Here is a 19,238-nt window from a genome sequence, read left to right as displayed (position 1 = left end):
TGTTTTTTGCCTTGAAGAAGTTCCAGTGTGGAACGAAACGCGTTGGCTGCGAGTCTTTTTTACAAGAAAATTAAAGGAATATTTCAAAGATACTGTTTGGACTTGGACTTCTTACTGGTGCACCTTCCTCTTTTGCCTTTTTCTCGTCTAACTGGCCTACAGTGGAGTCGATCTACGGCGTGCTCCAGGAAGATCTGTGCACAGGAACTGAACTTTTAACAAAATATCTGTGGTTTGAAGTGCTCAACTTATGGTCAGCCGTAGCTTGTTCTTTTGCATAAAGACATAAGCCACAGGATGTACATCTCTAACGTGCCTGATCATAGTGAAGATACTAAAAGAGTATTTCTTTTTAGGATCTCCTCTTGATAAGACACGATCACAAAGAGTGCAGGTGACTTTTGGAGCATTCACCTTCTTCTGCCCCTGTGGAAATGTAAAAAATTGCCATATAAAAGAGTCTTTCTGTTTCCTCTGTCTCTGTCTCACAAGGGTCTCCTGCTCACTCCCAGAAGATGACTGCTGCTCTGCCATTCTCAAGTACTGGAGTACTGGAAAAGCTGCTCAGCTCCTTCTCCCAGGGAATCAGAAGTAATAATGAGGGGAGTGGGTGTGGTGTTGGAAGTATCTGGAACTGAATCTACTATAAACCAATGAAAAGTGTTGTTTCTAAATCACATGACTTGCCGTGTGCGTACGCTGCGCGCAGGGTGCGCGCACGGAGCATGCACGAATGCGCGTACGGAGCACGCGCGCATGCGCGTACGCGCACAGAGCACGCACGCATGCGCGTATGGAGCACGCGCGCATGCGCGTACGGAGCGCGCACAACGTACGCATGGGCACGTGGAGCACGTACGCATGCCCACACGGAGTACGTACGCTTGCGTGCACCGTGCGCGCACGGACAAAAACCCTTAAAATTTTTTTTTATAAATTATTAAAGTGTTTATAAGTTTATAGAAGATATTAACTATGCTGTTCAACTCTATCCAAATAAAAAAAATAAAAAAAATGAGCCATTCCATATTACAGGATAAAGTTAATCTATAACTATATATATAGGTAGCTTATTGGAAAATAAATATTTAAAAAATATAAAAATACATTCATAAATTAGCATTCAAAAAAACCTTGCAAATTCACTTAAAAAACCATAGGTTTCACACACGTTATAGTTAGGAATTAGCATTTAAAAAACCTTGCAAATTCACTGAAAAACCATAGGTTTTACACATGTTATAGTTAGCTGGACATTTCACTCGTAAAAAAAACAATGAAATTCCCCCGTTATAGTTAGTTCAGCTAACTATAACTCGCGCGCCCGCAATCCACTGCTGATGACGCCACATATTACATCACTCATGACATGGTCAGTGACATCACTCATGACATCACTCATGACATCTCAAATGACATCACTGATGACGTCATCCATGTGATAAATTACCACATCTTCTCACACCCTAAAATAACCTTTGATACACCGACTCAAAAGTTAAGAGTTCCATTCTCAAAACCATACATACTGCAATACCAATAACTACATAGCCACTTATTAACTCTTAGGTCTACATACACCTCCACTCATTCACCTGTACAGTCACTCATACTTACAGTCACAACATACAAAACTATCATATGCATTTATACACCTATATAGACACTCACACACTACCAATCATCCATAGAGGTACTCTCACACCTACTCAGTCATGCAAATAATCACACTTCCATTTTCTCACCTATGTGGTTATACACACTCAAGTTCACTCACTCATAAAAATAGTATCACATTCTTACGCTCTTATAGAATCATTGATGCAAGCACACACTCATCCATACAGTCACTCTCACAATCACACACTCTCACATATACCCACTTATATACTCTTACACGCACATATACTGCCTTTCACATATGTAGTTAGTCACAAATGTACCACTGAGATATACATTCAATCCCTAACACACCCATACATACACTCACTCAACCATACAGTCCATCACAGATGCACTCTTAAAACCATGCACCCATAGAATCACCCACTCACACACACCCTACCCACACAAACACTCAGGAACCCATACAGATACTCAGACAAGCAATCAATAACTCATATAGACACTCATATAGGTATTCACAAAACCATGCAGCCACTTATACACCAACATACAGAAACATACAGACATTTACACAGTTTAGTCACTAGTCTGCTGTAAGATACATTTAATGACTCACTTATAGAGTTACTTACGCACCACAGAAAATCATCCATTTACACACTTGTACTCCCACTCATTCTTCAACAGGCCTTTCCCTATATATATTAAACATATTAAAATTGCTAAGAAACACATAATCAATGGATGATTTCATCAGTGATGTCATGAGTGATGTCATTTGAGATGTCATCAGTGATGTCATGAGTGATGTCACTGACCATGTCATGAGTGATGTAATATGTGACGTCATCAGCAGTGGATTGCGGGCGCGCGAGTTATAGTTAGCTGAACTAACTATAACGGGGGAATTTCATTGGTTTTTTACGAGTGAAATGTCCAGCTAACTATAACATGTGTCAGGTCTACCACCTTCCTTTTGAAAACTTTCTTCCCGAAAACCCACAACTGTATTGGCATCTGCTTTACCTAGCATCTTCTCTTCAGGCCATTTAGAAAAATGAGCAGCACTCACGGTGGTAAATTTCACAATAACTTCTATACTTTGCACAGGTCCAAACACGTCTTTTCCAATCCTCTCCGAAGGTATCTTTGGTGATTTTATGGCATGTATGTATCAGAGATCCTTGTTTTTGCTGTTAAGCCATATATTACAATATTCCCAAAAGTACATACAGCTTCCCATCATGGTCTTCTTTGTTCCTCCATATGACTAGTATGTCATCTTGTCAGAAAGGCTGACGCGGAAAGGCTTTTGGAAATTGACATCGTAATTCTGAGGGCTTAAACGCTGTCCATAAAGGTGCACAATGTTGTTCCGACTGACACAAATACTCAGTGAGTCGCTCTAGACCGATTCAGAATGATCACACGGTTTACATTCCGACCGTGAACATCGTAATCGGACGGTCCAAATGGAAACCGACTGAATCGGTCGGAATGGCACCGACACGGTCGAGGAGATTCCGACTGTCGGGAGGTGGCTTGCCACCTGACATTGTAATCTCCCCCCTTGTGTACACAAAGTTGTGCATCTTTTTTAAGAACTATCATATGCTCAAAACTACTTAGTACCCCAATCTCACCTAAAAATCCTGTTGCGAATTCTTTGGTAACACTTACTTGTGTTACTTGTTGTCCACAAGTAACCCTGGATCCAGACTGTTTGGATCATGTACAATATCTAACTCCCCTTGATCTCACCAACCCAGGACAGATGGATCCCCATAATATAAAGTTTACACTCTGCAATTGCATCTTTAAATTCAAACTTCAATTTGCAAAGCTCTAGTAACTTAATGGGTTCTTCGGTAAAACTCGGTGCTTTAATATCTTGTTTTTCTAGTTCAGCATCTAATACTGTGAGGAAGGACTCTTCCCGAATCCTTCCATTGAATATGGTATAAAGTGAACCACAGTCTACAACCAACCTTACATTTATACCTCCTGCAACGTTATTACACACAGGCTTCCTATTTAGGTTACCACTTACATCCAAAACTTCTTCTATTCAGTATTTGAGTGCCCTCTTTCTCTATGTTTGAATAATCATCATCTTGGGTAAAATCTTCCACTATACTTTTAGCTGACTTTTTGTTGTGACAACCCCAGGCAAAATTACCCTTCACACCACAATTCAAAATGCCTGATTTCCTGCCAGGCATTTCTTGTCATAAGCTAGGTGGTCCGAACTTCCACACCTTTTGCCCATAAAAGTATCAATCCTACGCCTGTTGTATATTTACCAATAGAACGTTTTTTCTTACTGTCTTCTATACTGTCCTTAATGGATTCTTGTGTCTTTGTGATAATGTTTGCTGTAGTAGCTTTTTCGTTTTTATTGGTATCACTTAAAACAGTTTTTGCACACCTAGATTTCAGTTCTGTTTAACTAACTATAGCGTCTACCCCCTTTAGCCAGCCTCCATGTTGACACAAATTCTGTCCCATATGTAGTATTGTTACAGTGCATTACATTTTGATCCCTAATCAATTTGTCATGTAGATTATCAAATCTACAGGTCAGTGCTAATTTCTTTTGATAAGAAACATAATCTTCTACCTTTTCATAAGAGTCCTGTTTCCAATAGAAATAATTATAATGGTTAACGCAATCCAAACTTTAGGCGAGAAATAACCATCTAGATCTTCAATGGCATGTTAAAAAACATTCCCTTCAGCACCCGATCTGGGGGTTTTACTGTATGATTGTAAATCTTCTGTTCCTCTGGATCTAGGCAATGTTACAGTAGTTTCTTTTTTTCTTTTCAGTAAGAACCCTTCATCCACAAATGTTGACAAATCATTGCAAAGTATTCCTTTCTCCCCTCCCATTCCTTTGAAAGTTCACTGTATGTCATTATTCAGGGCTGAGGAGAGGGTAGATTGAGTGAAGACATATTTGCTAGTTTCTAGTAATTCAATTAAAAAAGGATAAATGACACTATGCTGTGAATCCAAAATTCATCTTGTCTATAATGGTGGGGAGGGTTTTTTATATACGCGCCTTCCTTGATGGTACCATAGAGGAAGGCGACTGCCGAAACACGTCTGGTGCGAAGAGAGTCGTGATAAACCTTATGGACTCTCCCCCGTGAGTGCTGTGTCTTTCTGCATACGAGAGGAGACGAGTAGCTGTGATATATACATATATATATAGTAGGTAGTTATAGTTAGAACCTATTTTCCATAGGAAAATCATTTTTTGTTTTCCCAATAACTTTGGCGTCGTTAGACGGATCATCGCAATATTTTCAAAACTAGTGGGGCACTATGGTCAGCTCCTACCTTAAAAATTTCTGGGTCATTCGCCAAGCGGGGGCCGAGATAAAAGGGGGGTCCCAAAACGTGTTTTCTCCATGTTATTTCCCATAGGAAACTTTAGACACGGCTACAGCCCGAACTGCTGAATGGAATTATACCAAATTTTGCTAAAAGGTAGCCCATGGTTCAGAAAGAGCCCTTTTTGTTAAATGGTGTAAATCCGTTCAGCAGTTCCTGAGAATTTCAAAATATAGAGGTCGGAAAATCAATTTCCCATAGGAAACTTTAGACACGGCTACAGCTCAAACTGCTGAATGGAATTACACCAAATTTACTAAAAAGGTAGTGCTTGGTTTTAAATGTTGGAAATCCGTTCAGTAGTTTTTGAGATATTAAAGGAAAAAAATCTTTATATATGAGGGCGGGACTTAACTACAGAAGCACAAGCTTGGTTCTAATTGGCTGCCAATACATCAATCCAGGAAGTGTTGGCAGCCATCTTGGTGCAATGCTTTTTAGGTCTCGCTTAGCGACGCAGCGCATGCGCTGTTCACTACACAATCACCACTGCACTACCCTAAACCCTAAAACACTAACCCCTGCATGACCCCCTACACTGCCCGAACACCACTGCACTGCCCTAAACCCTAAAACACCACCCCCTGCATGACCCCCTACACTGCTCGAACACCACTGCACTGCCCTAAACCTTAAAACACCAACCCCTGCATGACCCCCTACACTGCACGAACACCACTGCACTGCCCTAAACCCTAAAAAAACACCACCTACATGACCCCTAAACTGCCAACACCACTGCACTGCCCTAAACCCTAAAACACCACGCCCAGCATGACCCCCTACACTGCCCGAACACCACTGCACTGCCCTAAACCCTAAAACACCACCCCTGCACAACTCCCTACACTACCTGAACACCACTGCACTGACCTAAATCCTAAAACACCATCCCCTGCAAGACCCCCTACACTGCCCAAACACCACTGCACTGCCCTAAACCCTAAAACACCACCCCCTGCACAACCCCTACACTGTACGAAAATCACTTCAATGCCCTAAACCCTAAAACTCCACCCCCTGCACGACACCCAACACTACCCATACACCACTGCACTGCCCTAAACCCTAAAACTCCACCCCCAGCACGACCCCCTACACTGCCTGAACACCACTACAGTGCCCTAAAACCTAAAACACCACCCCCAGCACGACCCCTTACACTGCCCGAATACCACTGCACTGCCGTGAACCCTAAAACACCCCCCTGCACAACCATCTACACTGCCTGAACACCACTACACTGCAATGAACCCTAAAACACCACCCCCCTGCACGACTTGCTAATCTGCCCGAACACCAGTGCACTGACCTAAATCCTAAAACACCACCCCTGCAAGACCCCCTACACTGCCCGAACACCACTGCAATGCCCTAAACCCTAAAACACCACCCCCGCACAACCCCTACACTGCCCGAACACCACTTCAATGCCCTAAACCCTAAAACTCCGCCCCCTGCATGACACCCAACACTGCCCGTACACCACTGCACTGCCCAAAACCCTAAATCACCACCCCCAGCATGACCACCTAAACTGCCCGAACACCACTGCACTGCCCTGAACCCTAAAACACCACCCCTGCATGACCCCTACACTGCCCGAACATGACTGTACTGCACAGCCCTAAACCGTAAAACACCACCCCCTGCATGACCCCTGCACTGCCCGAACACCACTGCACTGCACAGCCCTAAACCCTAAAACACGACCCCCTGCACGACCCCTACACTGCCCGAACACCACTGCACTGCACAGCCCTAAACCCTAAAACAAAACCCCCTCCATGACCCCCTACACTGCCCGAACACCACTGCACTGAACAGCCCTAAACCCTAAAACACCACCCCCTGCATGTCCCCTTACACTGTCCAAACACCACTGCACTGCAAAGCCCTAAACCCTAAAACATCACCCCCTGCACGACACTCTACACTGCCCGAACACCACTGCACTGCACTGCTCTGAACCCTAAAAAACCACCCCCTGCACGACGCCCTACACTGCCCGTGCACCACTGCACTGCCCTGAACCCTAAAACACCACCCCCTACATGACCCCCTACACTACCCAAACACCACTGCACTGCCCTGAACCTTAAAACCCCACCCCCTGCATGACCCCCTACACTGCCCGAATACCACTGCACTGCCCTAAACCCTAAAAACACCACCCCCTGCACGATCCCCTACACTGCCCGAACACCACTGCACTGCCATAAACCCTACAACACCACCCCTGCACGACCCCTACACTGCCTGAACACCACTGCTCTGCCCTAAACACTAAAACACCACCCCCCTGCATGACCCCCTACACTGCCCGAACACCATTACACTGCCCTAAACCCTAAAACACCACCCCCTGCATGACCCCCTACACTGCCCGAACACCACTGCACTGCCCTAAACCCTAAACACTACCCCCAGCATGACCCCCTACACTAGATAAACACCACTGCACTACCCTAAACCCTAAAACACTACCCCAGCACGACCCACTACACTACACAAACACCAATGCACTACCCTAAACCCTAAAACACTCCCCCCCACATGACCCCCTACACTACCAAAACACCACTGCATTACCCTAAACCCTAAAACACTACCCCAGCATGACCCCCTACACTACCCAAACACCACTGCACTACCATAAACCCCAAAACACTACCCCAGCACGACCCCCTGCACTAACCAAAGACCATGGCACTACCCTAAACCCTAAAACACTACCCCCACACGACCCCCTACACTACCCAAAGACCACTGCACTATCCTAAACCCTAAAACATGACCCTCTACACTACACAAACACCGCTGCACTACCCTAAACCCTAAAACACTAACCCCAGCACGACTCGCTACACTACACAAACACCACTGCATTACCCTAAACCCTAAAACAATACCCCCTACACTACACAAACACCACACACCTACCCTAAACCCTACAACACTACCCCCAGCACGACCCCTACACTACCCAAACACCACTGCACTACCTTAAACAATAAAACACTACCCCCAGCACGACCCCCTACACTACCGTAAAACCACTCCACTACCCTAAAACACTACCCACAGCACGACCCCCTACACTTCCAAAACACCACTTCACTACCCTAAACCCTAAAACACTACCCTCAGCACGACCCCCTACACTACCCAAACAACACTGCCCTACCCTAAACCCTAAAACAGTACCCCCAGCACGACCCCTACACTACCCAAACACCACTGCACTACCTTAAACAATAAAATACTACCCCCAGCACGACCCCCTACACTACCGTAAAACCACTCCACTACCCTAAAACACTACCCACAGCACGACCCCCTACACTTCCAAAACACCACTTCACTACCCTAAACCCTAAAATACTACCCCTAGCACGACTCCCTACACTACATAAACACCACTGCACTGCCCTAAACCCTAAAACACTGCCCCCAGAATGACCCCTACACTAGGTAAACACCACTGAACTGCCCTGAACCCTAAAACACCACCCCTGCACGACCCCTACACTGCCCGAACATGACTGTACTGCACAGCCCTAAACCGTAAAACACCACCCCCTGCATGACCCCTGCACTGCCCGAACACCACTGCACTGCACAGCCCTAAACCCTAAAACACGACCCCCTGCACGACCCCTACACTGCCCGAACACCACTGCACTGCACAGCCCTAAACCCTAAAACAAAACCCCCTCCATGACCCCCTACACTGCCCGAACACCACTGCACTGAACAGCCCTAAACCCTAAAACACCACCCCCTGCATGTCCCCTTACACTGTCCGAACACCACTGCACTGCAAAGCCCTAAACCCTAAAACATCACCCCCTGCACGACACTCTACACTGCCCGAAAACCACTGCACTGCACTGCTCTGAACCCTAAAAAACCACCCCCTGCACGACGCCCTACACTGCCCGTGCACCACTGCACTGCCCTGAACCCTAAAACACCACCCCCTACATGACCCCCTACACTACCCAAACACCACTGCACTGCCCTGAACCCTAAAACACCACCCCCTGCATGACCCCCTACACTGCCTGTACACCACTGCACTGTCCTGAACCTTAAAACCCCACCCCCTGCATGACCCCCTACACTGCCCGAATACCACTGCACTGCCCTAAACCCTAAAAACACCACCCCCTGCACGATCCCCTACACTGCCCGAACACCACTGCACTGCCATAAACCCTACAACACCACCCCTGCACGACCCCTACACTGCCTGAACACCACTGCTCTGCCCTAAACACTAAAACACCACCCCCCTGCATGACCCCCTACACTGCCCGAACACCATTACACTGCCCTAAACCCTAAAACACCACCCCCTGCATGACCCCCTACACTGCCCGAACACCACTGCACTGCCCTAAACCCTAAACACTACCCCCAGCATGACCCCCTACACTAGATAAACACCACTGCACTACCCTAAACCCTAAAACACTACCCCAGCACGACCCACTACACTACACAAACACCAATGCACTACCCTAAACCCTAAAACACTCCCCCCCACATGACCCCCTACACTACCAAAACACCACTGCATTACCCTAAACCCTAAAACACTACCCCAGCATGACCCCCTACACTACCCAAACACCACTGCACTACCATAAACCCCAAAACACTACCCCAGCACGACCCCCTGCACTAACCAAAGACCATGGCACTACCCTAAACCCTAAAACACTACCCCCACACGACCCCCTACACTACCCAAAGACCACTGCACTATCCTAAACCCTAAAACATGACCCTCTACACTACACAAACACCGCTGCACTACCCTAAACCCTAAAACACTAACCCCAGCACGACTCGCTACACTACACAAACACCACTGCATTACCCTAAACCCTAAAACAATACCCCCTACACTACACAAACACCACACACCTACCCTAAACCCTACAACACTACCCCCAGCACGACCCCTACACTACCCAAACACCACTGCACTACCTTAAACAATAAAACACTACCCCCAGCACGACCCCCTACACTACCATAAAACCACTCCACTACCCTAAAACACTACCCACAGCACGACCCCCTACACTTCCAAAACACCACTTCACTACCCTAAACCCTAAAACACTACCCTCAGCACGACCCCCTACACTACCCAAACAACACTGCCCTACCCTAAACCCTAAAACAGTACCCCCAGCACGACCCCTACACTACCCAAACACCACTGCACTACCTTAAACAATAAAACACTACCCCCAGCACGACCCCCTACACTACCGTAAAACCACTCCACTACCCTAAAACACTACCCACAGCACGACCCCCTACACTTCCAAAACACCACTTCACTACCCTAAACCCTAAAATACTACCCCTAGCACGACTCCCTACACTACATAAACACCACTGCACTGCCCTAAACCCTAAAACACTGCCCCCAGAATGACCCCTACACTAGCTAAACACCACTGAACTGCCCTAAACCCTAAAACACTACCCCAGCACGACCCCCTACACCACCCAAACACCACTGCACTACCCTACACACTAAAACACTACCCACAGCATGACCCACTACACTACACAAACACCAATGCACTACCCTAAAACACTACCCTCAGCACGACCCCCTACACTACCCAAACACCACTGCACTACCCTAAACCCAAAAACACTACCCCAGCATGACCTCCCTACACTACTCAAATACCACTGCACTACCCGAAACCCTAAAACACTACCCCGGCGTGACCCCCTACACTACCCAAAGACCACTGCACTGCCCTAAACCCTAAAACACTCCCCCTCACTACCCCCTACACTACCCTGACACCACTGCACTACCCTAAACACTAAAACATCACCCCCAGCACGACCCCTACACTACCCAAACACCACTGCACTACCATAAACCCTAAAGCACTCTCTCCAGAACGACCCCCTGCACTACCCAAAGAGCACTGCACTACCCTAAACCCTAAAATAATACCCCCACACGACCCCCTACACTACCCAAAGACCACTGCACTACCCTAAACCCTAAAACACGACCCTCTACACTACACAAACACTGCTGCACTACCCTAAACCCTAAAACACTATCCCCAGCACACCCCCTACACTACACAAACACCACTGCACTGCCATAAATCCTAAAACACTACCCTAGCATGCCCACCTATACTTCCCAAACACCACTGCACTACCCTAAACCCTAAAACACTACCCCCAGCACGACCCACTACACTACACAAACACCAATGCACTACCCTAAACCCTAAAACGCTCTCCTCCACATGACCCCCTACACTACCAAAACACCACTGCACTACCCTAAACCCTAAAACACTACCCCAGCACAACCCCCTACACTACCCAAACGCCACTGCACTACCATAAACCCTAAAACACTACCCCAGCATGACCCCCTGCACTACCCAAAGACCACGGCACTACCCTAAACCCTAAAACACTACCCTCACACAACCCCCTACACTACCCAAAGACCACTGCACTACCCTAAACCCTAAAACATGACCGTCTACACTACAAAAACACCGCTGCACTACCCTAAACCCTAAAACACTAACCCCAGCACGGCCCGCTACACTACACAAACACCACGGCATTACCCTAAACCCTAAAACAATACCCCCTACACTACACAAACCCCACTTCAGTACCCTAAACCATACAACACTACCCCCAGCACGATCCCTACACTACCCAAACACCACTGCACTACCCTAAACAATAAAACACTACCCACAGCACGACCCCCTACCCCCTACACTACCGTAAAACCACTACACTACCCTAAACCCTAAAACACTACCCACAGCACGACCCCCTACACTACCCAAACAACACTGCCCTACCCTAAACTCTAAAACACTACCCCTAGCACGACCCCTACACTACATAAACACCACTGCACTGCTCTAAACCCTAAAACACTGCCCCCAGCATGACCCCCTACACTAGCTAAACACCACTACTCTGCCCTAAACCCTAAAACACTACCCCCAGCATGACCCCTACACTACCCAAACACCACTGCACTACCCTACACCTTAAAACACTACCCACAGCACGACCCACTACACTACACAAACACCAATGCACTACCCTAAAACACTACCCCCAGCACGACCCCCTACACTACCCAAACACCACTGCACTACCCAAAACCCTATAACACTACCCCAGCACGACCCCCTACACTACCCAAACAACACTGCCCTACCCTAAACCCTAAAACACTACCCCCAGCACGACCCCTACACTACCCAAACACCACTGCACTACCTTAAACAATAAAACACTACCCCCAGCACGACCCCCTACACTACCGTAAAACCACTCCACTACCCTAAAACACTACCCACAGCACGACCCCCTACACTTCCAAAACACCACTTCACTACCCTAAACCCTAAAATACTACCCCTAGCACGACTCCCTACACTACATAAACACCACTGCACTGCCCTAAACCCTAAAACACTGCCCCCAGAATGACCCCTACACTAGCTAAACACCACTGAACTGCCCTAAACCCTAAAACACTACCCCAGCACGACCCCCTACACCACCCAAACACCACTGCACTACCCTACACACTAAAACACTACCCACAGCATGACCCACTACACTACACAAACACCAATGCACTACCCTAAAACACTACCCTCAGCACGACCCCCTACACTACCCAAACACCACTGCACTACCCTAAACCCAAAAACACTACCCCAGCATGACCCCCCTACACTACTCAAATACCACTGCACTACCCGAAACCCTAAAACACTACCCCGGCGCGACCCCCTACACTACCCAAAGACCACTGCACTGCCCTAAACCCTAAAACACTCCCCCTCACTACCCCCTACACTACCCTGACACCACTGCACTACCCTAAACACTAAAACACTACCCCCAGCATGACCCCTACACTACCCAAACACCACTGCACTACCATAAACCCTAAAGCACTCTCTCCAGAACGACCCCCTGCACTACCCAAAGAGCACTGCACCACCCTAAACCCTAAAATAATACCCCCACACGACCCCCTACACTACCCAAAGACCACTGCACTACCCTAAACCCTAAAACACGACCCTCTACACTACACAAACACTGCTGCACTACCCTAAACCCTAAAACACTATCCCCAGCACACCCCCTACACTACACAAACACCACTGCACTGCCATAAATCCTAAAACACTACCCCAGCATGCCCACCTATACTTCCCAAACACCACTGCACTACCCTAAACCCTAACACACTACCCCCAGCACGACCCACTACACTACACAAACACCAATGCACTACCCTAAACCCTAAAACGCTCTCCTCCACATGACCCCCTACACTACCAAAACACCACTGCACTACCCTAAACCCTAAAACACTACCCCAGCACGACCCCCTACACTACCCAAACGCCACTGCACTACCATAAACCCTAAAACACTACCCCAGCACGACCCCCTGCACTACCCAAAGACCACGGCACTACCCTAAACCCTAAAACACTACCCTCACACAACCCCCTACACTACCCAAAGACCACTGCACTACCCTAAACCCTAAAACACGACCCTCTACACTACACAAACACTGCTGCACTACCCTAAACCCTAAAACACTATCCCCAGCACACCCCCTACACTACACAAACACCACTGCACTGCCATAAATCCTAAAACACTACCCCAGCATGCCCACCTATACTTCCCAAACACCACTGCACTACCCTAAACCCTAACACACTACCCCCAGCACGACCCACTACACTACACAAACACCAATGCACTACCCTAAACCCTAAAACGCTCTCCTCCACATGACCACCTACACTACCAAAACACCACTGCACTACCCTAAACCCTAAAACACTACCCCAGCACGACCCCCTACACTACCCAAACGCCACTGCACTACCATAAACCCTAAAACACTACCCCAGCACGACCCCCTGCACTACCCAAAGACCACGGCACTACCCTAAACCCTAAAACACTACCCTCACACAACCCCCTACACTACCCAAAGACCACTGCACTACCCTAAACCCTAAAACATGACCGTCTACACTACAAAAACACCGCTGCACTACCCTAAACCCTAAAACACTAACCCCAGCACGACCCGCTACACTACACAAACACCATGGCATTACCCTAAACCCTAAAACAATACCCCCTACACTACACAAACCCCACTTCAATACCCTAAACCATACAACACTACCCCCAGCACGACCCCTACACTACCCAAACACCACTGCACTACCCTAAACAATAAAACACTACCCACAGCACGACCCCCTACCCCCTACACTACCGTAAAACCACTACACTACCCTAAACCCTAAAACACTACCCACAGCATGACCCCCTACACTACCCAAACAACACTGCCCTACCCTAAACTCTAAAACACTACCCCTAGCACGACCCCTACACTACATAAACACCACTGCACTGCTCTAAACCCTAAAACACTGCCCCCAGCATGACCCCCTACACTAGCTAAACACCACTACTCTGCCCTAAACCCTAAAACACTACCCCCAGCATGACCCCTACACTACCCAAACACCACTGCACTACCCTACACCCTAAAACACTACCCACAGCACGACCCACTACACTACACAAACACCAATGCACTACCCTAAAACACTACCCCCAGAACGACCCCCTACACTACCCAAACACCACTGCACTACCCTATAACCCTATAACACTACCCCAGCGCGACCCCCTACTCTACCCAAAGACCACTGCCCTACCCTAAACCCTAAAACACTCCCCCTCACTTCCCCCTACACTACCCTGACACCACTGCACTACCCTTAACCCTAAAACACTACCCCCAGCACGACCCCTACACTACCCAAACACCCCTGCAATACCATAAACCCTAAAACACTCTCCCCAGCATGACCCCCTGCACTACCCAAAGAGCACTGCACTACCTTAAACCCAAAAACAATACTCCCACACGACCCCCTACATTACCCAAAGACCACTGCACTACCCTAAACCCTAAAACACAACCCTCTACACTACACAAACACTGCTGCACTACCCTAAACCCTAAAACACTATCCCCAGCACAACCCCCTACACTACACAAACACCACTGCACTACCCTAAACCCAAAAGCACTACCCCCAGCATGACCCCCTCCACTACACAAACACCACTGCACTACCCTAAACCCTAAAACACTACACCCAGCACTACCCCTTACACTACACAAGCACCACTACTACCCTAAACCCTAAAACACTACTCCTAGCACGACCCCCTACACTACCCAAACACCACTCCACTACCCTAAACCCTAGAAAAGTAACCACCACTCCATGCCCAATCCCCCTTACCTCTCACTCCTCATGGTTCCTCTCTCCTTGTAGTTTCTGCTTTATGTTGTCTCTGAGGGGTGGTGCACGTCGTTGAGAGGAAACGGAACAGCCTCTGTTTCCATACAACGACGTGGATCGTCTCCATTTTTAGGTCTCGCCTGAGACAGCGCTTTAGCGCTGCTCTCGCGAGAGCTTTTGTAAATGGGGATCTGGAAGTGCAAACGAGTGCTTTCAGGCCTCCAAATACAGTGCATGTGCGTCGGCCGGGCGCGCGCACCATTTGGATGCCTGAAAGCACTCGTTTGCTTTCACTTTCACGGGCCGCACGGCCGCTTTGATGTGATCGCGATCGCGATTACTTTCACACACGCACATACCCTACCACGGTCAGTCATTCCCTCCTGAGTTTAGCAGAGTGCACTTCAACCAGCTTGCTAATGCATTTGCTCTTGCAGCTTTAAATAATCATGTTGACTGTGCTCTGCATTGTAAAATGAAGGTTCTACTAGAATTGTTTTATTGGAGTATGTAAGAGTTGTGCTGTGAATTATCTTCACTTTTTAAATTTCCCGCAATCACTTTTTGTTACACTGCACCCTTCTTCTTGTGTCACAATTCAGGACAAAAAGCATGTTGCTTTCGATTCTCATTCCAAAAATAAATTCAAGCTATGCAAATGGGCAACTGAGGAACACGTTTTGAGTGGAATATAACTTTTATTAAACCCAGAACTTGACAAATGATTCACAACTCATTTCCATAACTCGTGAATTCAGTAACTTATGCTTATTTGCTTGTGAACTCGATATCCTTTTGATGTATGCTCTTTTTCCTCTTTCATGCCATCGCTATTGTATAAAATTATTTAAAATCATTACTAGACTGCAGACCCACAATACATTCAATGCTTAAACTTCAGGCCTCCAAATACAGTGCATGTGCATCGGCCGGGCGCGCGCACCATTTGGAGGCCTGAAAGCACTCGTTTGCTTTCACTTTCGCGGGCCGCATGGTCGCTTTGATGTGATCGCGATCGCGATTACTTTCACACAAGCACATACCCTACCACGGTCAGTCATTCCCTCGTGAGTTTAGCAGAGTGCACTTTAACCAGCTTGCTGATGCATTTGCTCTTGCAGCTTTAAACAAGCATTTGCAATGCAATAGGTCTCGCAGTTACACGAGTTAAAGCTATTGGCATTGTAAATGACAATGCCAATAGGCATTGTTATTTACAATGTCAATAGCTCAAACTCGCGTAAATGCGAGACCTAATGCATTGCAAATGCTTCTTTAGAAATCATGGTCATTTACCATAAATACCTTCACAACAAAATTTGTTGTAAAGGCATTCGTGGTAAATGACCATGCGTTCTAAAAAAATGCGTAGTAATGACTTCTCGATGTACAATGCATGCATGGTAATGCATGCGTTGTAATGGTAACACTACCCCCAGCACGACCCCCTACAATACCCAAAGACCACTGCACTACCCTAAATCCAAAAATACTACCCCCACATGACCCCCTACACTACCCAAAGACCACTGCACTACCCTAAACCCTAAAACACGACCCTCTAGACTACACAAATACTGCTGCACTACCCTAAACCCTAAAACACTATCCCCAGCACAACCCCCTACACTACACAAACACCACTGCACTACCCTAAACACTAAAGCACTACCCCCAGCATGACCCCTACACTACACAAACACCACTGCACTACCCTAAACCCTAAAACACTACACCCAGCACGACCCCTTACACTACACAAACACCACTGTACTACCCTAAACCCTAAAACACTACTCCCAGCACGACCCCTACACTACCCAAACACCACTCCACTACCCTAAACCCTAGAAAAGTAACCACCACCCCATGCCCAATCCCCCTTACCTCTCACTCCTCGTGGTTCCTCTCTCCTTGTAGTTTCTGCTTCATGTCCTCTCTGATGGGTGGTGCACGACGTTGAGAGGAAACGGAACAGCCTCTGTTTCCTTACAACAACGTGGATCGTCTACATTTTTTAGAAATCATGGTCATTTACCATAAATACCTTTACAACAAAATTTGTTGTAAAGGCATGCGTGGTAAATGACCATGCGTTCTCAAAAAAATGCGTAGTAATGACTTCGCGATGTACAATGCATGCATGGTAATGCATGCATTGTAATGGTAACACTACACCCAGCACGACTCCCTACAATACCCAAAGACCACTGCACTACCCTAAATCCAAAAATACTACCCCACACGACCCCCTACACTACCCAAAGACCATTGCACTACCCTAAACTCTAAAACACGACCCTCTAGACTACACAAACACCGCTGCACTACCCTCAACCCTAAAACACTACCCCCAGCACGACCCGCTACACTACACAAACACCACTGCACTACCCTAAACCCTAAAACAATACCCACAGCAGGACCCCCTACACTACCCAACACCACTGCACTAAACCCTAAAACACTACCCCCAGCAGTACCCCTGACACTACCCAAACACCACTGCACTACCCTAAACCCTAAAACACTACCCCCCAGCAGTACCCCCTATATTACCCAAACACCACTGCACTACCCTAAACCCTAAAACACTACCCTCAGCACAACCCACTACACTACCCAAAACACCACTTCACTACCCTAAATCCAAACATACTACCCCCACATGACCCCCTACACTACCCAAAGACCACTGCACTACCCTAAACCCTAAAACACGATCCTCTAGACTACACAAACACCGCTGCACTACCCTCAACCCTAAAACACTACCCCCAGCACGACCCGCTACACTAAATAAACACCACTGCACTAACCTAAACCCTAAAGCACTACCCACAGCAGGACCCCCTACACTACCCAACACCACTGCACTGCCCTAAACCCTAAAACACTACCCCCAGCAGTACCCCTGACACTACCCAAACACCACTGCACTACCCTAAACCCTAAAACACTACCCCAGCATTACCCCTATATTACCCAAACACCACTGCACTACCCTAAACCCTAAAACACTACCCTCAGCACAACCCACTACACTAACCAAAACGCCACTTCACTACCCTAAATCCAAACATACTACCCCCACATGACCCCCTACACTACCCAAAGACCACTGCACTATCCTAAACCCTAAAACACGATCCTCTAGACTACACAAACACCGCTGCACTACCCTCAACCCTAAAACACTACCCCCAGCACGACCCGCTACACTACACAAACACCACTGCACTACCCTAAACCCTAAAACAATAAGCCGTACAACACTACACAAACATCACTGCACTACCCTAAACTCTAAAGCACTACCCCCAGCAGGACCCCCTACACTACCCAACACCACTGCACTGCCCTAAACCCTAAAACACTACCCCCAGCAGTACCCCTGACTCTACCCAAACACCACTGCACTACCCTAAACCCTAAAACACTACCCCCAGCAGTACCCCCTATACTACCCAAACACCACTGCACTACCCTAAACCCTAAAACACTACCCTCAGCACAACTCACTACACTACCCAAAACACCACTGCACTACCCTAAACGCTAAAACACTACCCCAGCACGACCCCGTACACTACCCAAACACCACTGTACTACTCTAAACCCTAAAACAGTACCCCCAGCACAACCCCCTACACTACCCAAACACCACTGCACTACCCTAAACCCTAAAACACTCCCCCAGCACTACTCCCTTTTTACTACCCAATCACCACTGCACTACCCTAAACCCTAAATCTACCCCCAGCACGACCCCCTACACTACCCAAACACCACTGC

This window comes from Triturus cristatus, chromosome 1_1, assembly GCF_964204655.1.
Source record: "Triturus cristatus chromosome 1_1, aTriCri1.1, whole genome shotgun sequence".
In the NCBI taxonomy this organism is placed as follows: Eukaryota; Metazoa; Chordata; class Amphibia; order Caudata; family Salamandridae; genus Triturus; species Triturus cristatus.
Note: the sequence above shows the minus strand (reverse complement) of the source record.